This window comes from Pan troglodytes, chromosome 2 (genome assembly GCF_028858775.2).
Source record: "Pan troglodytes isolate AG18354 chromosome 2, NHGRI_mPanTro3-v2.0_pri, whole genome shotgun sequence".
Classification (NCBI taxonomy): domain Eukaryota; kingdom Metazoa; phylum Chordata; class Mammalia; order Primates; family Hominidae; genus Pan; species Pan troglodytes.
Window position 1 is genome coordinate 71,714,075 of NC_086015.1, and position 22,877 is coordinate 71,736,951.

General features: G+C 36.1%; 1 non-coding gene across 3 annotated transcripts in view; it reads left to right on the forward strand.

Annotated features, from left to right (window-relative positions):
* Window positions 1-22,877, forward strand: part of TAFA1 (TAFA chemokine like family member 1) — a 170,395-nt gene that overhangs the window by 97,685 nt on the left and 49,833 nt on the right. For 2 of the 3 annotated variants that reach the window (XR_010155643.1, XR_010155644.1), the window contains exons 5-6: window positions 2,555-2,741; window positions 3,890-4,290. This is a non-coding gene — a transcript (TAFA chemokine like family member 1). Of the gene's footprint in view, window positions 1-2,554; window positions 2,742-3,889; window positions 4,291-22,877 lie in introns of those variants that run through there. The other variant, XR_010155642.1, reaches the window with a different exon arrangement.

The following is a 22,877-nucleotide window of genomic DNA, read 5'->3' on the forward strand; positions in this document are numbered from 1 at the left end:
TGTGCCACCACACCCGGCTAATATTTTTTACTTTTTGTGGAAGTGGAGTCTCACTATGTTACCCAGGCTGGCCTCAAACTAATGAGTTCAAAAGATACTCCTGTCTTAGCCTCTCAAAATCCTGGGATTACAGACGTGTGCCACCATGACTGGCCCATTATTCTAAATTCCAATCATTCATGAGTCTATGAAAAATTTATAACAAATGACTACTTTGGAGTTCAGTAAGCTGAGTAACTCACCCTCAGTCACACAACTAACTAACCCCAGAGAAGAGACCCTAATCTCTCTGGTCCTCTGGACACATTGCTCAGTGATCTTGCCTCTGCATCTCTCTAAGGTCTGGTTTCACTCTAGAATTTTCTTTCAAACCATGGTATGACTGTGAACCTAGTGTGCTTTCTGTTATCCTGCTGGGGAAAAATTATAATACATAATTCAATAGCATACACATTATTTGCTTTCCTTTGTAGATTCCAGGGAGTCTACCAACTTATAACACATTAAAAAATCATTTAAAGGTATTATAAAGGTATGTTTTGGTAGAGTAAAAGTGGAAATGTATGAACAGTTTAAAATTTTTTTTTTGGTTGTTGAGCGATCTTCACTTTGAATACTGAAGGAGTCTGATTTCATTCTATTGGTTTTTCAATGACAGGTATGTCCTTAAAATTCAACTATTTATTTATTTAGGTTGTCACTAAAGAAAACTGCTGACATGGTAAAAGCCCATGGTATAAGTACCCATCCTAAAAATATGTGGAGTGTTTAGAGAGAATATCAAAAAACAGATATGTAAAAGAATGTGAATTAAGCCAGCAGTTTGTCTTTGAAAAGGAGAGTGTTGATTTGGGGCTTCTGATCTGTATGCTACCCCATTTCTCTACTGATAGTAAAGATGTTCAAAGGCATCTAAAAGTCTGAACTATTAAGAAGCTATACTCCAAAATCAATGTTAGTTTTGTCTCTCACTCCTTCACAGACAGGCTTTTTTTTTGTTTTTAAATCAATTCCTGTTTGGGCTAATTGTTTAAAAGCCATGACTTCATTTTCAGGTTAAATACATGTCTCTTCCATTCTGAGAATTAAAAAAAAAAGAAAAGAAAAAAAAAACAGTCTTTGAGTACTATGTTCAATTTACTAAAAATATCTAGAAAACTAAAGTATTCCCAAAGGCAAATCTTTGGTGTGACAGATGTAAAATAACATCCACAAGCTGAAGAGTCTGTCTTAGAAAAGCATTCTGCAGCTGCTTCAACAAGAGTACTGTGTGTCATTTATAATTCATGCAAGTATATTGAAGCTTTCTGCTGTCGTCCAAGAAAGATGGTTTTCAAAGCTACAGAGTGCAATAATCCAATATTCCTTGTAGAGAGTCCCATATATCTCATATAGATTTTACACTGGAGATCATTTCCATGCTGATGACCTCAAGAATACAATGTGATATTTTCAGAAAACACAGATTTATGCTATGTGCTATTTCTGTGGGCTTGGGGGACAACCATTAGGTCATTAAGTTGAAGGTATATTTCTAGTCAGACTTAATCCACATTGCAGTGGTCACTACAAAAAAAATGGGCATCTAAATGCCCCAAGAACTTCAGTTTTTGTGTTCAACATATTTTGCAGTGGAAAATGAGTTTGATGATCAGAGTGTACTCCTATAGAAGGCAAAATGACCATGAGAATAATTAGAATAATTCAGTCATTTCTTCTTCTTCTTCTTCTTCTTCTTTTTTTTTTAACGGAGTCTCGCTCTGTCACCCAGGCTGGAGTGCAGTGGGGTGATCTCGGCTCACTGCAAGCTCCGACTCCCGGGTTCATGCCATTCTCCTGCCTCAGCCTCCCGAATAGCCGGGACTACAGGCGCTTGCCACCATGCCCGGCTAATTTTTTTGTATTTTTAGTAGAGTCAGGGTTTCACCGTGTTAGCCAAGATGGTCTTGATTTCTTGACCTCGTGATCCGCCCACCTCGGCCTCCCAAAGTGCTAGGATTACAGGCGTGAGCCACTGTGCCTGGCCTCAATCATTTCTTCTAAAGTATGGGACTTTGAATATGATATGAGCTTATATTCAAAATCAATTTAATAATTAAATCAAATTTAAATATTAAATTATTTGCAGGCCAAAAGAAGTGCGCTTCCTAAAGTGACACCCAATACTCTCATTAAAGCTGCTACAGAATGCTTTTCTAAGAAAGACCCTTCAGCTTATTTTACATCTGTCACACAAAAGATTTGTCTTTGGAAACACTTTAGTATTCTAAATATTTTTAGTTAATTGAACATTGTACTCAAAGACTGACTTTTGTTGCCACTATGAGAACATGGTAATGTCACAGGTCAACCAATAACAGGTAGTTATTACAGGCTCTGATTAACACTACAGTGCATTTGAAGACCACATAGTCAAAAAATAATCAAAGACATTTTCAATAGACCAATTTGTGCAATATAATCTATCATCAAAATCCAGTTATGAGAAATTCTCCAACCATAGTAACTTTTTGAGTAGCACCTGCCCTTCAATATTTCCCTCCTTTCTTTTCAGGATTTCATCAAATGGTCTGCTGCACTGTGCTGGAATTTTGAACTCCCCAGAGTAGTAAACAACATCTTCTCAAGGGTATACAAATCATCAGATAGAGAAAACACCCATTATAGAGCTGTGGAGCCCTTACGATATAGTGCTATGCTGCAACAAAGTAGACAGAAGAGTATTTGTTGAATAATAAAAGGTATCAATGAATGAACAAATAAACTAATGAGCTGATGTATTGATTAAATGAATTTACTTCTTTCAGATTTACTTTTCCAAACTAAAAAAGATTGTTTTAAACTTTGTTCCAAAGTTATACAGTTTTTACAAAAATAAACAGTTTTATTTTTGAATTGCTTTATATTTACAGAAAAGTTGCAAAGATATGGAAAGTTGCCTCACCCTATAATTAGCTTCTGACATTAGTATGGTACATTTGTCACAATTAATGAACCAGTATTGATGATATGTTATTATTAACTAAATTTTATACTTTATTAAGATTTCCTCAGTTTTTACCTAATGCCATTTCTCTGTTCCAGGAACCCATCCCAGAAACCACATTTCATATTGATATCATGTTTCCTAAGACTCCTCTTCGTAGGTACAGTTTCAGGGCCAAAATTTTAAGGGCCTTGAGTGTTTTGAGCAGTACTGGACAGGTGTTTTTTAGGATGTCCCTCGACTGAGCTTTGACTGATGAATTGCTCATGATTGAATTGGGACTATGGGTCTTCAGAAGAAAGATCATGAGCCCTTTTTGTCACATCATGTCAAAGATACCATGCCATCAATACAACTTATTACTGATGATGTTGACATTGACCACTTGACTGAGATAACATTTGTCAGATTTCTCCACTGTAAAGTTACTTTTCCCCACTTTCCATACTGTACTCTTTTGTAGGAAGTCACTATGCACAGGCCATACTTAAAGAGAGCTCCATCTCCTTGAGGGCAGAGTAGCTACATTAAATATTTGAAATCTTTCTTCCCCGGAGATTTGTCTATTTTTCCAATTTATTTATTCAATCTATTATTATTATGTTAGATATGAGACCTTGCTATGTTGCCTAGATGGGTCTCAAACTCCTGAGCTCAAGTAATCCTTCTGTCTCAGCCTCCTGAGCAGGTGGGACTATAGGCATGCACCACTGCACCTGACAATCATTTATTGATGGCAGTATGAACTCATGGACATTTGTTTTATCCTTAAGTTATAACCCAATATTATATTATTTTATTGCTAAATTATTTCAGTTTTGGCCATTGAAGGTCTTTTGTTTAATGCTCATGTCATTTTGACATACCTCTATCATTGTGGGATTTCTTTTTCCTTTTTTGCAGATATTTCTTTAGTTTTTGGCACTACAAGAGGCTCCAGTTTCATCATCTATCCTGCCCCAGCCCAAGATTCAACCATTTCTTCAAGTAGCCCTTGCTCTTTTTTACTGTAGATTGTAATTAATAATCAAGTTCTTGGCACTAGGTTCTTCAGAAATTTTTTTTTAGTTTATATGTTTGTTGATAAGGTATTGATAAAGATTCTGCTAGTGATTACCAATGTAACTTTTGGCAAATTATCTGAAACATGGAAATAATAATTTCTACTTCATAGGACTGTTGTACATTTTAAATGGATTCACTAGGATAGTGCACGGACTAAAAGGAAACAAATAGTAACTCTAAATGGTATTATTACAAATTCATTGGAAATAAATAAATGTAAATTTGCTTCCAAAAGTCAATCTGAATTCTCTGGAAGTTTTGTTTCTGCTTTAACATGTTTTCATTGCTATATATGTAGACTAAGAAGTTAGAGACTCTGATTCTAGGCCTAGCTCGGTTGTTAAAAGAATTCACTCCAGTCATCTAATGCCTCCTCTTTTAAAATGGGTATAATACTCTGCTGATTTTAACCCCACAGGGTTAGTCTATTGGTGTAATTGATATAAAATGAAGTTTATACAAATGTATAGGTGGCAATATTACCACCATTTTTGTCGGTATCATAGGCCTCTGATTCATTCATTGCTTTTTGCAGCTCCATTTTCTTTCTCCTTTTCTTAAATAGTGTTGACCATACTATCTTGAATCCATCTATTTATTATAAACTTTAATTATGTCAAGTTTTGAAAAACTAGTATTCAAGTTTAGACAACACAATTGCGTTCAAACGCTATTACAACGAATCCACATTGCACAACTATTTTAGAGACTTAAAATTTAGTTAACATTTTTCTAATTAGTTCGCAGACAGTAGTAAGCTGGTGAGCCCTCCTAGTTCTTGGTCTTGAGAAATTTTCATTCAACTAAGCATAACTAAGCCTACTGAGTTACTAAGTCATAAAGAAAGTAGAAATATAGATGTTTGGGAAAGTAAGGGATAGCAGGAGAGTGTGGCATCTTAAAAATGCCCTAGTATCAAATTATTGATGCAAAGCAGTTGGCTACTGTCTTAAAAGGAAGGGACATCAACCATCTAGACAAGATCAAATATCAAAGTCGATGGGTTTTGCAAACTGATCATCTTGTTTTCCTCTTACCAAGGTAAAGCAAGGTGCTTCGACACACCTGATAGATTACAGACTGTATCAATATCACTATATGAGTAATGTTGATCTCCATAGGATGTGTCAACCTTTAAAAACATTTTATCAGGTTTATGTAATTGTTTGCTATCTCGTTGTTGGGCAGTATGGATAAGAAAAAGTGAATATTTAGCTATAAATCCTTTGAGCCTCACTTCCTTCAAAATACCTGTCAGATCATTTGCAAAAATTCACTCTAATTGATCTTAAGACTTAATGGCAACATGTTGAGAAGGAGAATTGAACTGGGTTCCCATGATAAATGTGTTTAAAGTCACTTCTCTGATTTATTTTCTTTCTTTCATGGACAGCAAATTCAAACTTAACTATTTGTACGTATCAGTGAATACCTTTTGTTATGGGTGTAAGATTTATTTGCAAATCGGAAAAATGGTTAATCAAATATTTTGTGTGCATTATCTGATCTCTTAACCTTTCTGTGCGTCTGATTCATAAATAACCAAATATATTAATAATTCTTTTTTTTTTTTGAGACAGAGTCTCACTCTATTGCCCAGGCTGGAGTGCAGTGGCATGATCTCGGTTCACTGCAAGCTCTGTCTCCTGAGTTCAAGCGATTCTCATGCCTCAGCCTCCTGAGTGGCTGGGATTACAGGTGTGCACCACCATACATGGCTAATTTTTTTGTACTTTTAGTAAAGACGGGGTTTCACCATGTTGGACAGGCTGGTCTTGAACTCCTGAACTCAGGTGATCCACTTGCCTTGGCCTCACAGAGTGCCATGGCCAGCCAATAATTCTTAGTAATCCTTAGATGGATGTGGTCTTAACTTTTAATGCATGTTTATTTTAGATTTGCCATTTCAACTGATTTATTGGTTTCTTTTTTCTCTCAGCCTCCTAGCTACCTTTAAAAAATTGAAAATGGAATCCCCTACCCGCATAAATATTAAGGGCAAATTAACTTAAAGGCTGTGTAGAGACAGGAAGACTCAGATCCATATTTACGTGTTTTACCTGGGAATGGGGGTGGGATTCAGAAGAATGGAAAAGATAATTGTTTCCCCACTGATTATACTTCCTGTGTTTCATTTTCAGTTTTCCAATAATAACATAGAAAAAAGGAAGAATTTGAGAGTTTCTCAGATTAGGCAATTCCTTGAAGAATCTGAGAACATAGAAGCTCCCCTCCCTACTTTCCATGATTGAAATCAGTGATTCATTGGTTTCTTTGTGTGGGCTTTTGAAAGATCATTAGAAACCAACATGAGGATCATGAGATTCTTGTGCACACAGGAGCAATGAATGGCAATACAGTGCATTCTAATGCAACCTACTTTAAAAGGTAAACAGATAAAAGAAAATACCGAAGACTGAAAATGCAGAAAATTCAACCATGCAGCCCATTCCAAATTAAATATGTCTTCCTCTCTAATTCCTCTCTTCTAGCAAAGAAGGGGAGATGAGCTGCGACTCCATGCTCATGCTTAACAAAATTGTGTTAGATTGGTGCAAAAGTAATTGCAGTTTTTGCCATTTAAAAGTAATTGCAATGTTATCTCCTAGAGTTTTTATAGTTTCAGGTCTTAAGTTTAAGTCCTTAATCCATCTTGAGCTGATTTTTTGTATAGGGCTGGACGTTCGCTTAGGCAAGGATTTCATGACCAACAACCTGAAAGGAAATGCAATAAAAACAAAGATAAATAGCTGGAACCTAGTTAAACTAAAGAGCTTTTGCATGGCAAAAGGAAGAGTCAGCAGAGTAAACAGATAACAAACAGAGTGGGAGAAAATCTTCATAATCTGTACATCTGACAAAGTGCTAATATCCAGAATCTACAATGAACTCAAACAAATCAGTAAGAAAGAAACAATTCCATCAGAAAGTGGCTAAGGATATGAATAGGCAATTCTCAAAAGAAGATATAGAAATGGCCAAGAAACAGAAAAACACGCTCAACATCACAAATGATCAGGGAAATGCAAATCAAAACCACAATGCGATACCACCTCACTCCTGCAAGAATGGCCATAATTTAAAAAAAAATAAAAAAACAGTAGATGTTAGCATGGATGTGGTGAACAGGGAACACTTCTACACTGCTGGTGGGAATGTAAACTAGTACAGCCACTATGGAAAACAGTGTGGAGATTCCTTGAAGAATTAAAAGTAGAACTACCATTTGATCCAGCAATCCCACTACTGGGTATCTACCCAGAGGAAAAGAAGTCACTATTCAAAAAAGATACTTGCACACACATGTTTATAGTGGCACAATTCAAAATAGCAAAATCGTGGAACCAACCCAAATGCCCATCAATCAACAAGTGGATAAAGAAACTGTGGTATGTATATATAATGGAATACTATGCCGCCATAAAAAGGAATGAATTAACAGCATTTGCAGTGACCTGAATGAGATTGGAAACTTATTCTAAGTAAAGTAACTCAGGAATGGAAAACCAAACATCATATTTTCTCACAGATATATGGGAACTAAGTTATGAGGACTCAAAGGCATAAGAATGATACAATGGACTTTGGGGACTTGGGGGGAAGGGTGAGAGGTGGGCGAGGTATAAAAGACTACAAATATGCTGCAGTGTATACTGCTCAGGTGATGGGTGCACCAAAATCTCACAAATCATCCCTAAAGAACTTAATCATGTAACCAAATACCATCTATACCTCAATAACTTATGGGGAAAAAAGTAATTGCAAAACCTGCAATTACATTTGCATGAACCAAAGGCCTACTTTGGAGAGTCAGAGGAATTCTTAACCATAATTCAACCAAGACATACGGTATGTGCCTTCTCTTTGGTGGAACAGTGAATATACAGGCTACTAGCCTGTACTGAGTGTTTCAGCCAAAACACATTCTTTTAAAAGTCACAGTTTTAAGTGACAATATCCCAGTGAAAATACAAATTTAAAAATGCATTGGCATATCTATATTCCCTCCCAAAATAATACACATTTGGAATATATAAAGAACTCTTAAAAGTCAATGAGAAAAAAAGCAATAGCTCAGTAGAAAAGTGGGAAGAAGACTTGGACACTTCAGAAAAGAGAATATATTAAAATAGTCCATAAACAGAAATAAAAGGTGCTCAACTTTATGAGTCATCTGGGATATGTAGATTAAAACCACAGTGCAATATTATACCACCCCTACCAGAATAACTAAAATGAGTAAGTTGGAAAATACTCAGTGCTGATGAGAAAGTGGGGTAATTGAAACTCTTATACATCATTCTAGGAACATCCACTTAGGAAAACAACTTGGCAGTGTCTAATAAAGTCCAGTATATGCATTCCCTATAACCCAGAATTTTTACTCTCAGGTGTATACCCAACAGAAATGCAGGTGTATGTTCACCAGAAATCATGTTCAAGAATGTTCATGGTATCACTAGTCATGAGGCACAAAAACTGGAAATGTTCATCAACAATGAGTAGGATAAATAAGTTGTGTTAATATTTACACAATTGAAAATTATACAGCAGAAAGAATAAATAATCTAAATCTACACACAACAGCATGAAGAAATCTCATGAGTGGAATGTTAGATCATAACCTAAATAAACTTACCTGGAGCAGGTGCCACTGAAGCCATAAAATGGTAGGATGAATTGCTGGAGGCTGACTATGGACTAGCTTGACAGTAAAAAATTTGGGGAGGTCCATTCTGAAGGAGGCCCCTCACGCTTTCTTGGATTTTATCTTCAGGAAGCCCACCAGATTTTCATGGTGAAGATCTTAGAAAACATCTCTCATATCTTGGTCAGTTGGGGGAAAGTAGCATTTTGAAATAATCCTAGGGCATTCTCCATAGCCAAGGTTTACTCCTCAAGGGAAACAACTTTACCAGAGCCTTATTTGACCATGGAGAAGGGCAGTTAGCCCCCTACATCCCTCTCTAGCTTTCTTGTGTTACTTAGTGGAAGGAAAAAAAGGATAAGAAACACTTCTGAAGTCCAATTCAGGGACTTGAGCCCACTAAAAGACTGAAATATACTTACCTCCTCCACACCTTACCACCACATCAACACAGCTCCAGAGTAATCACAATGGGTTACAATGGAAAGAGCTGCAAAATATAGACTCTATTTAAGAAGGAATTCTTAGGGAAATCCAATGTGGAGAAAACAAAGACACTGAGGAAACTAAAGTCTCTGGCATCTATAGCTATGGAAAACATGAAGCACAACCCGTCTGCTAGGCAGATTGACATAAAACCTCATACTAAAGACCTATTTTCCTCAGTTCTCATTACCTGATACATCATGTTTGACTTTTAACAAAAAATCATAAGGCTATACAAAAAGAAAAGGAAAAACACAGTCAGAAGAGACAAAGTAAGCATCTGAACTAGACTTTGACATGAAACAAAGTTTGGAATAATCCAATAGATTATTAAAAATAACTATGATTAGTTATGTTAAGGACTGTAATAGAAAAAGTATAAGCATGCAAGAGCAGATGAATAATATAAGCAGAATAATGAAAACTCTAAGAAAGAATCAGAAGAAAATGACAGAAATGAAAAACACTGCAACAGAAATGAAGAATGCTTTGATAAGCTCATTACTAAACTGAACATAAACAAGGAAAAAATCAATAATTTAAAGATATATCAAAGGAGACATTGCAAATTGAAATACTAAGAGAAAAAGGACTACAACCTCCATTCCAATATCCAAGAACAATTACAAAAATATAACATATGCATAATTGAAGTACTAGAAGAAGAAGAAAGAAAGGAGCAGAGGAAGTGCAGAGGAAGTACAGTAGTTCCCTCTTATCCATGGTGGATACATTCAAAGACCCCCAGTGGATGCCTGAAAATGCAGATAGTACCAAACCCTACGTATACATTCTATGTTTTTTCCTATATGTACATATCTACGATAAGGTTTAACTTATAAATTAGGCATAAGAAGAGATTAACAGTATAATAAAATAGAAAAATTATAACAATACTCAGAACCAAGCACAACTGAAAACTTGTGAATTGTTTATTTCTGGGCATGGTGGCTCATGCCTGTAATACCAACACTTTGCAAAGCCAAGGCAGATGGATTGCTTGAGCTCAGGAGTTTAAGATCAGTCTGGGAAACATGGTGAAACCTCATCTCTACAAAAAATACAAAAAATTATCTAGGTGTGGTGGCACACGCCCATAGTTCCAGCTATTTGGGGTGTTGGGAGGGTGTGTGGTGGGGGGCAGTGTGGGGTGGAAGGGAGCTGAAATGGGATAATCGCTTGAGACCAGGAAGTCAAGGCTGTACTGAGCCTTGACTGGGCCACTGCACTCCAGCCTGGGTGACAGAATGAGACCCTGTCTCAAAAAAAAAAGGAAAATTATTAAGGATAAAGATGGGCATTAAATAATGAGAAAGGGGCAATTATCCAAAAAACATAATAATTCTTAAGTTATGCAGGTAACACAGCATCTAAATACATGAGACAAAAATTTATAAAACTGCGAGAAGAAATAATCAAATTTAATATTATTTAATAATATTTTTGGAGATCTCAACATCACTATATTAATAACAGCTAATTTCAACAAGCAGAAATCAGGAAAATGTTCAACTGAATAGCACTAACAATGAACAGGATCTAACTGTTCAAGTAGCAGCAGAATAATTAATCAAGTAACAGCAGAATACATATTCCTCTCAAGTTTATATGGGACTTTATGCAAAATAGACCACATTCTGGGGCTGAAAAAGATGCCCTCACAAATTTAAAAGAATAGAAGGCTTACTGCATGTGTTCTTAGACTATAATGAAATTTAACTAGAAATCAGTGCCAGAAAAAATCTCAGAAGTCCCCAAATAGTTTGAGATTAAATAACATACTTTTATATAACACATAGGTCAAAGAAGAAGTCTCAAAGGAAATTTAAAAATATTTCGAACTAAACAAAATGAAATGTACATCAAAATTTATGGGGTGCTCATGAAAAATAGCTAGTGGATGCTTGGCTTCATACCTAGGTGATGGATTGATCTGTGCAGCAAATCACCATGGCACACGTTTACCTATGTAACAAACCTGCACATCCTGCACATGTACCCTGGAACTTAAAATAAAAGTTGATTAAAAAAGAAAGAGAAAGGATAATTCCTTTCACCCACAGTTTCCTGTCTTCTAATAGTCCTTCTGTTGTGTCTTTAAATAAATGTGTCTCAAACCTTAAGATACTCATAAAATCTGGGATTGCAGATGTATTTTGCATTACAAGTCTTATTTTTATTTTTTAATGGAATGCTGTAAAAGCAGTTCTTAGAGGCAAATTTATAGCAGCAAATACATATATTAGAAAAGAAGAAAAATCTAAAATCACTAATAGAAATGTGCCTTAGGAAAGTAAAGAGAGAAGAGAAATTTAAGCCTCAAGTAAGCAGAAGAAAAGACATAAAACTTTGAGCAGAAATCAATAAAGTTGAAAACATGAGGTCAGTAGAGAAAGTCAATAAACCCAAAAGGCAATGCCTTTAAAAGATCAATAAAATCGATAAATCCATAGCCAGGCTAACCAAGTGAAAAAGGGAGAAGACACAAATTATAAATATTGATTCCATAGACATTAAAATGATAATAAAAGAACATTACAAACAAATGTATACTGACACATTTGGTAATTTAGATGAAATGAATCAATTCCTTGAAAGACATAAACCATCAAAACTTATGGAAAAGAAATACATTACCTAAATAGATCTATATTTATTTAAAAATAGATAAATCATTAATAATCTTTCAAAAAAGAAAGCATCTGGCCCAGATTCTTTCACTAATGAATTCCACCAAGCATTTAAGGAAGAAATAATATCAGTTCTCTATAATCACTTTTAGAAAATAGAAGTAAGAGGTATGCCTCCTAACTCATTCAAGGAGGCAGGCATTATCTTAATATCAAAACCGGGGAAATACACTACAAGAAATGAAAACTACAGCTCAATATATTTTATGAATATAGATGGAAAAATTTTCAATAAAATATTAGCTAATTGAATCCAAAAATATATAAAAATAGTAATACATCACAGTAAGTGCAATTTATTTTAGGCATACCAGACTGATCTGACATTTATTAACTGGCTAAAGAACTATTTTATGATTCTGCCAATTGATGCAGAGAAAGCATTTGACAAAATCCAACATCTCCAACATCTATTTATGAGAAAAAGTCTTAGAAAACTAGGAAAAACATCCTCAACTTAATCTGGAACATCTAAAAAATAGGACTTCACGATATTTTATGGTGAGAAATGATATGCTTTTCTTCTATATTGGGAACAAGACAAGGTTGTTTCTTTTGCCACTCTTATTCACCATCCTACTGGATGTTCTAGTTAGTGCAACAAGGCAAGAAAAAATATATATACAGATTAGAAAGAAAAAAAGAAAACTACCTCTGTTCAAGATGACATAATTATTTATTTAGTAAAACTGAAAGAATTGACTCCTGGAATTAATATGTGATTATAGCAAGGTTGCAGGATGCGAGGTTAATAGAAGTCAACTGTCTTTCCATGTACCACCAGTGAACAAGTGAAAATTGAAGTTGAAAACAAAATACAATTTTCATTCCTTCCCCCAGCAAAAATGAAATATAAACAACAAAATATGTATACAATGTATATTATGTATATGGAAAATTTTAAGTCTGATGAAAGAAATAAAGGAAGATCTAAATAAATGGAGATGTACCACTTTCATGGATAAGTAGATTTAATAATGTTGAGATATAAATTCTTCACGAATTGGTGTATACATTTAATACAATTCTAATAAACTCTCAGCAAGTTATTTTGTGGTTATTGACAAATTTATTCTATTTTTTAGCTTCATCTCAAAAGATGATTTTAAAATTTATATGGAAATGCAAGAGACCCAGAATAGTCTACATAATACTGACCAAAGGACTAAGTTGGAGAACTGACACTACTCATAGTACTATAAAGCTACAGTAATTAAGACAGTGAGGTATTTGTACAAGAATAGACAAATGGATTAATAGAAAAGAGGAGAGAGCCTTTTTTAGACCCTCAACTGATCCTTGACAGAGCAAAATAAATTCAATTGAGAAAGGACAGTCTTTTCAACAAATAATCATCAAAAATTGTGCATATACATGCAAAAATGAATCTAGACATATACCTTATGCTTTTCACAAAAATTAATTTAAAATGGACCTTAGTTCTAAATGTAAAACAAAAACTAGAAAACTTCTATGAGATAGCATAGGAGAAAATCTAGGTGACCTTGGGTTTGATTAAATCATGATCCATGAAAGAAAAAAATTTTTTAAAAATTGAACTTAATTAAAATTAAAAATTGTTATGTGAAATATATTGTTAAGTAAATGAGAAGGCAAGCCACAGAATGAGAGAAAATATTTTAAAAACATATCCAGTAAAGGAGTTAAATCCAAATGACACCAAGGTATTTAAATAATTCTATGTAATGATCAAAAGATCTGAACATTCAACTCACCAAATAAGATATACAGATGGCATATAAGCATATGAAAAGATGCTCAACATCTTATGTTATTAGAGAATAGTAAATTAAAACAACAATGAGAAACCACTACACCTATTAGAATGGCCAAAATCCAAATTACTGACAACAACCAATGCTGTTGAGAATGCAATGCAAGAGAAACTCTAGTTCATCCAATTTTCAAATGTGACTGTAAAAGGCTGCAGCCACTTTAGAAGACATTTTGTCTGTTTCTTACAAAGCTAAGCATAGCCTTGCATTATAATCTGCAGTTGTGTTCCTCTGTATATACCCAATTACACTGAAACATTATGTCTACAAAAAAATCCTGAAAACAAATGTTTATAGCAGGTTTATTGTTACTTGGTAGTTACCAAAAATGGAAAACAATCAAGATGTCTTTCAATAGATGAGTGAATAAACTATAAGATATCCATAAAATGGAATATTATTCAGCAGTAAAAAGAAATGAGCTTTCAAATCATGAAAAGACATGGAGGAAACTCAAATGCATACTGTTACATGAAAGCAGCCAGTGTGAAAAGGCTACATGCTATATGATTTCAATTAGATGACATTTTGGAAAGAAGCAAAACTGTAAAGAAAAAGATCAGTTTTTGCCTGGCGTTCAGGGAAAGGGAAGAATAAGTTAAGCACAGGGGACTTGAGGAGCTGTGAAATGATTCTGTGCAATATTGGTGGAATTTTGGCAACATTATGCATTTGCCAAAAGCAATAGAAGTTTTTGACACAAAGAGTTAGCATAATGCAGGCAAATTTTAGAAAATTATTTAGAAGGTCAGAGGATCCCAGAAGCAATGTGGACTTTACAGAAGAAATTCACTGCATTACAAAGCATGAGATAACCTTAGTAAGGTGGAGAGAGAAAATGGTCTTAACATAAATATCTTTAAAAATGAATGGAATCTGTCAGACTATAGGCAAAATGAGCTGCACAAAAGCACTGTACTCTAGCTGATAAAATTATTTCTCATTGGCTTCTGGTTAACAGTTCTGATACTGCTATACATATATATGGGAATTGAATAATTAAGCCTATAAATGGCAAACATTGGGAGTTATATTTCTCACGGTGTGGAAATTTACAGATCAACTAGGGGAACAGTCTTGAATAATCAATGTGATGATCATTACAGTTGGAGACATCAAGGAGAACTAATGTTTAACTTAATATAGATATGGGTGGTTATATATAGAAATATTCAAAGATGTTTATGTAAATACACAAAAGCACAACCATGACACATCTAAAATAAATAACACCCTGGTAACCATGGGCACACTTAGTACTCAAATGCTGGAGTGCAATGGCGTGATCTTGGCTCACTGCAACGTCTGCCCCCTGGGTTTAAGCAATTCTCCAGCCTCAGCCACCAGAGTAGCAGTGATTACAGGCACTCACCACCACACCTGGCTAATTTTTGTATTTTTAGTAGAGACAGGATTTCACCATGTTGGCCAGGCTTATCTCGAACTCCTGACCTTGTGATCTGCCCTCCTTGGCCTCCCAAGGTGCTGGGATTACAGGCATGAGCTACCAGGCCTGGCCTGTTGATTTTTTCTTTTCTTTTTATTATACTTTAAGTTCTGGGATACATGTGCAGAATGTGCAGGTTTGGAACATAGGTATACACTTGCCATAGTGGTTTGGTGCACCCATCAATCGGTCATCTATATTAGGTATTTCTCCTAATGTTATCCCTCCCCTAGTTCCCTACCCACCAAAGGGCCCAGTGTGTGATGTTCCCCTCCCTGTGTCCATGTGTTCTCTTTTTTCAACTCCCACTTATGAGTGAGAACATGCAGTGTTTGGTTTTCTGTTCCTGTGTTAGCTTGCTGAGAATGATGGTTTCCAGCTTCATCCATGTCCCTGCAAAGGACATGAGCTCATCCTTTTTTATGGCTGCATAGTATTCCATGGTGTATATGTGCCACATTTTCTTTATCCAGTCTATCACTGATGGGCATTTGGGTTGATTCCAAGTCTTTGTTGTTGTGAACAGTGTTGCAGTAAATGGGTGTGTGTCTTTGTAGAATGATTTATAATCCTTTGGGTATATACCCAGTGATGGGATTGCTGGATCAAATGGTATTTCTGGTTCTAGATCCTTTAGGAATTGCCACACTGTCTTCCACAATGGGTGATCTAATTTACACTCCCACCAACAGTGTAAAAGCCTTCCTATTTGTCCACATACTCTCCAGCATCTGTTGTTTCCTGACTTTTTAACGATCGCCATTTTAACTGGCGTGAGATGGTATCTCACTGTGGTTTTGATTTGCATTTCTCTAGTGACCAGTGATGATGAGCTTTTTTTCATATGTTTGTTGGCCACATAAATGTCTTCTTTTGAGAAGTGTCTGTTTATATCCTTTGCCCACTTTTTGATGGGGTTGTTTGTTTTTTTTTTCTCGTAAATTTGTTTAGGTTCTTTGTAGATTCTGGATATTAGCCCTTCGGCAGATGAGTAGATTGCAAAAATGTTCTCCCATTCTGTAGGTTGTCTGTTCACTCTGATGATAGTTTCTTTTGCTGTTTAGAAACTCTTTAGTTTAATTAGATCCCATTTGTCAATTTTGACATTTGTTGCCATTGCTTTTGGTGTTTTAGTCATGAAGTCTTTGCCCATGCCTATGTCCTGAATGGTATAGCCTAGGTTTTCTTCTGGGGTTTTCATAGTTAGAAGTTTTATGTTTAAGTCTTTAATCCATCTTGAGTTCGTTTTTGTACAAGGTCTAAGGAAGGGTTAGTATCAGTTTTCTGCATATAGCTAGCCAGTTTTCCCAACACCATTTATTAAATAGGGAATACATCCCCCATTGCTTGTATTTGTCGGGTTCGTCAAAGATCAGATGGTTGTAGATGTGTGGCATTATTTCTGAGGCCTCTGTTCTGTTTCATTGGTCTATATATCTGTTTTGGTACCAGTACCATGCTGTTTTGGTTACTGTAGCATTGTAGTAGAGTTTGAAGTCAGGTAGCGTAATACCTCCAGCTTTGTTCTTTTTGCTTAGAATTGTCTTGACTATGCGGGCTCTTTTTTGGTTCCATATGAAATTTAAAGTAGTTTTTTCTAGTTCTGTGGAGAAAGTCAATGGTAGCTTGATGGGGATAGCACTGAATCTATAACTTACTTTGGGCAGTATGGCCATTTTGATGATATTGATTCTTCCTATCCATGGGCATGATATGTTTTTCCATTTGTTTGTGTCGTCTCTTATTTCCTTGAGCAGTGGTTTGTAGTTCTCCTTGAAGAGGTCCTTCACATCCCATGTAAGTTTTATTCCTGGGTACTTTATTCTCTTTGTAGCAATTGTGAATGGAAGTTCACTCATGATTTGGCTCTCTGTTTGCCTATTATTGGTGTATACAAATGCTTGTGATTTTTGCACACTGCTTTTGTATCCTGAGATTTTGCTGAAGTTGCTTATCAACTTGAGATTTTGGGCCGAAATGGTGGGGTATTCTAAATATACAATCATATTATCTGCAAGCAGAGACAATTTGACTTCCTGTCTTCCTATTTGAAAACTCTTTATTTCGTTCTCCTGCCTGATGACCTTGGCTAGAACTTCCAATATATGGTGAATAGGAGTGGTGAGAGAGGGCATCCTTTTCTTGTGCCAGTTTTCAAAGGGAATGCTTCCAGTTCTTGCCCATTTAGTATGATATCGGCTGTGGGTTTCTTGTAAATAACTATTATTATTTTGAGATATGTTTCATCAATACCTAGTTTACTGACAGTTTTTAGCATGAAGCTGTGTTGAATTTTATCAAAGGCGTTTTCTGCGTCTATTGAGATAATCATGTGATTTTTGTCATCAGTTTTGTTTATGTGATGGATTACGTTTATTGATTTGCATATGTTGAACCAGCCTTGCATCCCAGGGATTAAGCTGACTTGATTGTGGAAGATAAACTTTTTGATGTGCTGCTGGATTCGGTTTGCCAGTATTTTATTGAGGATTTTTGCATCGATGTTCATCAGGGATATTGGCCTGAAATTTTCCTTTTTTGTTGTGTCTCTTCCAGGTTTTGGTATCAGAATGATGCTGGCCTCATAAAATGAGTTAGGGAGGAGTCCCTCTTTTTCTATTGTTTGGAATCATTTCAGGAGGAATGGTACCAGCTCCTCTTTTTACCTCTGGTAGAATTTGGCTGTGAATCCATCTGGTCCTGGGCTTTTTTTGGCTGGTAGGCTATTAATTACTGCCTCAATTTCAGAACTTGTTATTGGTCTATTCAAGAATTTGACTTCTTCCTAGTTTAGTCTTGGGAGGGTGTATGTGTTGAGGAATTTATCCATTTCTGCTAGATTTTCTAGTTTATTTTCATAGAGGTGTTTATAGTATTCTCTGATGGTAGTTTGTATTTCTGTGGGATCAGTAGTCATCTTCCCTTTATCATTTCTTATTGTGTCTATTTGATTCTTCTCTCTTTTCTTCTTTATTAGTCTGGCTAACAGTCTATCTATTTTGTTAATCTTTTCAAAAAACCAGCTCATGGATGCATTTACGTTTTCGAAGGGTTTTTCATGTCCCTGTCTTCTTCAATTCTGCTCTGATCTTAGTTATTTCTTATCTTCTGCTAGCTTTTGAATTTGTTTGCTCTTGCTTCTCTAGTTCTTTTAATTGTGAAGTTAGGGTGTCAATTTTAGATCTTTCCCACTTTCTACTGTGGGCATTTAATGCTATAAATTTCCCTCTAAAAACTGCTTTAGCTATGTCCCAGAGATTCTGGTACATTGTATCTTTGTTCTCATTGGTTTCAAAGAACTCATTTATTTCTGCCTTAATTTTGTTTTTTACCCAGTAGTCATTCAGGAGAAGGTTGTTCAGTTTCCATGCAGTTGTGCTGTTTTGAGGGAGTTTCTTAATCATGAGTTCTAATTTGATTGCACTGTGGTTTGAGAGATGGTTTGTTATGATTTCTGCTCTTTTGGACTTTTCTGAGGAGTGTTTTATTTCTAATTGTGTGGTCAATTTTATAATAAGCACAATGTGGTACTGAGAAGAATGTATATTCTGCTGATTAGGGGTGGAGAGTTCTATAGATGTCTATTAGGTCTGCTTGGTCCAGAGCTGAGTTCAAGTCCTGAATATCCTTGTTAATTTTCTGTCTCATTGATCTGTCTAATATTGACAGTGGGGTGTTAAAGTCTCCCACTATTATTGTGTGGGAGTCCAAGTCTCTCTGTAGATCTCTAAGAACTTGCTTTATGAATCTGGGTGCCCTTGTATTGGGTGCATATATATTTAGAATAGTTAGACCTTCTTGTTGCGTTGATCCCTTTACCATTATGTAATGCCCTTCTTTGTCTCTTTTGATCTTTGTTGGCTTAAAGTCTGTTTTATCTGAGACTAGGATTGCAACCCCTGGGTTTTGTTTGTTTGTTTGTTTTCTTTATATTTGCTTGGTAAATCTTCCCTCATCCCTTTATTTTGAGCCTATGTTGTGTCTTTGGACATGAGATGAGTCTCCTGAATACAGCACACTGATGAATCTTGACTCTTTATCCCATTTGCCAGTCTGTGTCTTTTAATTGGGGCATTTAGCCCATTTACATTTAAGGTTAATACTGTTATGTGTGAATTTGATCCTGTCATTATGATCCTAGCGGGTTGTTTTGCCTGTTAGTTGGTGCAGTATCTTCATGATGTCGATGGTCTTTACAATTTGATATGTTTTTGCAGTGGCTAGTACCAGTTTTTCCTTCCCATATTTAGTGCGATGATCTTACAATTTGGTATGTTTTTGCACTGGCTGGTACTGGTTTTTCCTTTCCATATCTTGTGCTTCTTTCAATAGCTCTTGTAAGGCAGGCCTGCTGGTGACAAAATGTCTCAGCATTTGCTTCTCTGTGAAGGATTTTATTTTTCCTTCGCTTACGAAGCTTAGTTTTGCTGGATATGAAATTCTGGGTTGAAAATTCTTTCTTTAAGAATGTTGAATATTGGCCCTCCTCTGTTCTGGCTTGTAGGGTTTCTGCAGAGAGATCCGCTGTTAGTCTGATGGGCTTCCCTTTGTGGGTAACCTGACCTTTCTCCCTGGCTTCCGTTAACATTTTTTCCTTCATTTCAACCTTGGTGAATCTGATGATTATGTGTCTTGGAGTTGCTCTTCTTGAGGAGTGTCTTTGTAGTGTTCTCTGTATTTCCTGAATTTGAATGTTGGCCTGTCTTGCTACATTGGGGAAGTTTTCCAGGATAATATCCTGAAGAGTGTTTTCCAACTTGGTACCATTCTCCCCGTCACTTTCAGGTACACCAATCCAATGTAGGTTTGGTCTTTTCACATAGTCCCATATTTCTTGGAGGCTTTGCTCAGAGAGGAGGAACTCAGAGAGGCAGTCTGGCTACAGCAGATTTGCTGAGCTGTTGTGGGCTCTGCCCAGTTCAAAATTTTTGGCAGCTCCTTTACTCAAGCCTCAGTAATGGTGGACGCCCCACCCCCCACCACGCTTGAGCATCCCAGGGCGACTTCAGACTGTTGTGCCTGCAGTGAGAATTTCAAGCCCGTGAATCTTAGCTTGCTAGGCTCCATGGGGGTGGGATCTGCTGAGATAGACCACTTGGCTCCCTGGCTTCATCCCCCTTTCCAGGCGAGTGAACAGTTCTGTCTCACTGGCATTCCTGGCACCACTGGGGTATGAAAAAAAAACTCCTGCAGCTAGCTTCGTGTCTGACCAAACTGTTGCCCAGTTTTGTGCTTGAAACCCAGGGCCCTGGTGGCATAGGCACCTGAGAGAATCTCCTGGTCTGTGAGTTGCAAAGATTGTGGGAAAAGCATAGTATCTGGGCCAGAGTGCACAGTTCTTCAAGGCACATTCCGTCATGGCTTCCCTTGGCTAGGGGAGGGTGTTCCCTGACCCCTTGCACTTCCCGGGTGAAGTGACACCCCACCCTGCTTTGGCTCACCCTCCATGGGCTGCACCCACTGTCTAACCAGTCCCGATGAGATGAGCCAGATACCTCAGTTGGAAATGCAGAAATCACCCGTCTTCGGCATTGATCTTACTGGGAGCTGTAGACCACAGCTATTCCTATTTGGCCTTTTTTTCTTTTGAGACAGGGTTTCACTCTTGTCACCCAGGCTGGAGTGCAATGGCGCAATCTTGGCTCACTGCAACCTCTGCCTCCCAGGTTCAAGTGATTCTCCTGCATAAGCCTCCCAAGTAGCTGGCATTATAGGCACTCACCACCATACCCAGCTAATTTTTGTATTTTTTGTAGAGATGGGGTTTCACCATGTTGGCTAGGCTGGTTTTGAACTCCTGACCTCAGGTGACCCACCTGCCTCGGCCTCCCAAAGTGTTGGGATTACAGGCATGAGCCACTGCACCTGGCCAAATGTTGATTTTTTAAATACCATTTTATAATAAAAGGAACAAGGACTCCCTGGAGAAACAGCTGATACTAAGCCAGGAGTAGAAAATATACAAGATAATCCTGGAAAATCTTGTAGGGCCAGAAAGTAAACAAGTGCATTAAAAATAAGTCACATTGGTAATAATATGTCAAAGGAACAAGGGAGTCTACTGAAAGAGCTCCCAAAGGCCAAAGCTGGAAGAAGTAGAGCAAGAAAGTAAACTAGCTTTGAATTATAACCCAAAATATAAAGTAAATATCCATAAGTCTCTACTGATATAAAGCACAATTGAATAATTTAATAACTGGGAGAGGGAGGGAGAATAAATAAGTTCTACATAAAAGAATTTCTTATAAATTTTGTAGATATGACTTTCTAAGCAAATTCTCATTCTTAAGAATTCATAGTGACTTCCTTCCAAAAATTACAGTATGGAAAACTGATAAAAATGAGTAACTCTACAGTGGAGGAATCTGACACATAATACATCAGCCAGGTTATTGAGGTCAACATCAACAGCCATAAATCATGTGGACAGTATGTACACTTGGTATGATGTAATGAATAGCACTTCACTTCTGTGGTCTTTCTCCCCAGGCTCATTATCTCAGTATAATCATGAAAAAAAAAAAAAAAAACCCCAGCAAAGTCCAATAGAGGAATATTCTACAAAATACCTCACTATACTCTTTAAAAGAGTTAAGGTCATTAAAATGAAGTTGGAGACAATGTCCTCACCATGAGGAGTCTAAAGAGACAGGCCAACTAAATTTAGTATGGTATACTGGATGAATTCCTGGAACAGAAAAAAGGTTATTAGGTAACAACTCAGGAAATCTGAATAAAGAAAGAAATCAGTTAATAACAATGTATCAGTATTGCTTTATTAATTATGACAAAAGTACCATACTAGTGAAAGATGAATAATCGGAGTAACTGTGTGCAAAGACTGGGTAGAGGGGATATTATTAAAATTTTCAGTACCAGCTGCTCAATTTTCCTATAAACCTAAAATTGCTTTTAAAAATAAAATTTGTTAATACAAAATGTAATGTATTATCATTGAGAAAATTTGATACATAAAAGTATTAATTTATGGTATAGCTCAGAAGTATTATTTACGTTTTGGTTGTTATTTTATGAAATCATTAATTTCAGGGCTTCTTTAAAGATGAACTGCCCCAGTTAGCACATCCACAATGTGATTTTATTTACAATTTTTTTTGCAATTATATAATTCTATAGTGTTATAACTGTGGGGCGAATTGAGACCTTCCTGAATGGAAATGATTGACATAGAATTTTTCAATAGAATCCAGCTATGGATTTTTTGTATATATGATGTTTAGAGGAATCAATTTATTGGAACTTTACACATCTCTCCATCCTTGTAGGTTATCATGATCAGTGACAATTACATGTCCACTGAATCTGTTATAAAATAAATCATCATTTTTTAAAGTAGTGATATAAACTTAAATCCTGACCTGTTAATGCATTAAAAGTGAATTATGTAAATTGCTTAATTTCTATATATTTTTCTTATCTTTAAAGTAGGTGATTAAGAATACTCACTTCTGCTTTTCTTTTAGTATAAATTAAGACAATCAGTGTAAAACTCTTAGCACCAATCTTAGCATATTTTAATATTAGCTGTTGATATTATTATTGTCTTGCAGTGCCTACAACATGTAATGATTAAAAACAGCATAAGAGATTAATAATAATTCACATTTGCACAGAACCTTAGGGCTTTTAAAATACTTGATGCATGTGAAATCACTTAAAAACCCTCTAATGTTTTCTGCAAATATAGGAAGTTAATATTGTCTTGGGCTTTTCTGAAGCTCTCTCAAACCTCACAGTA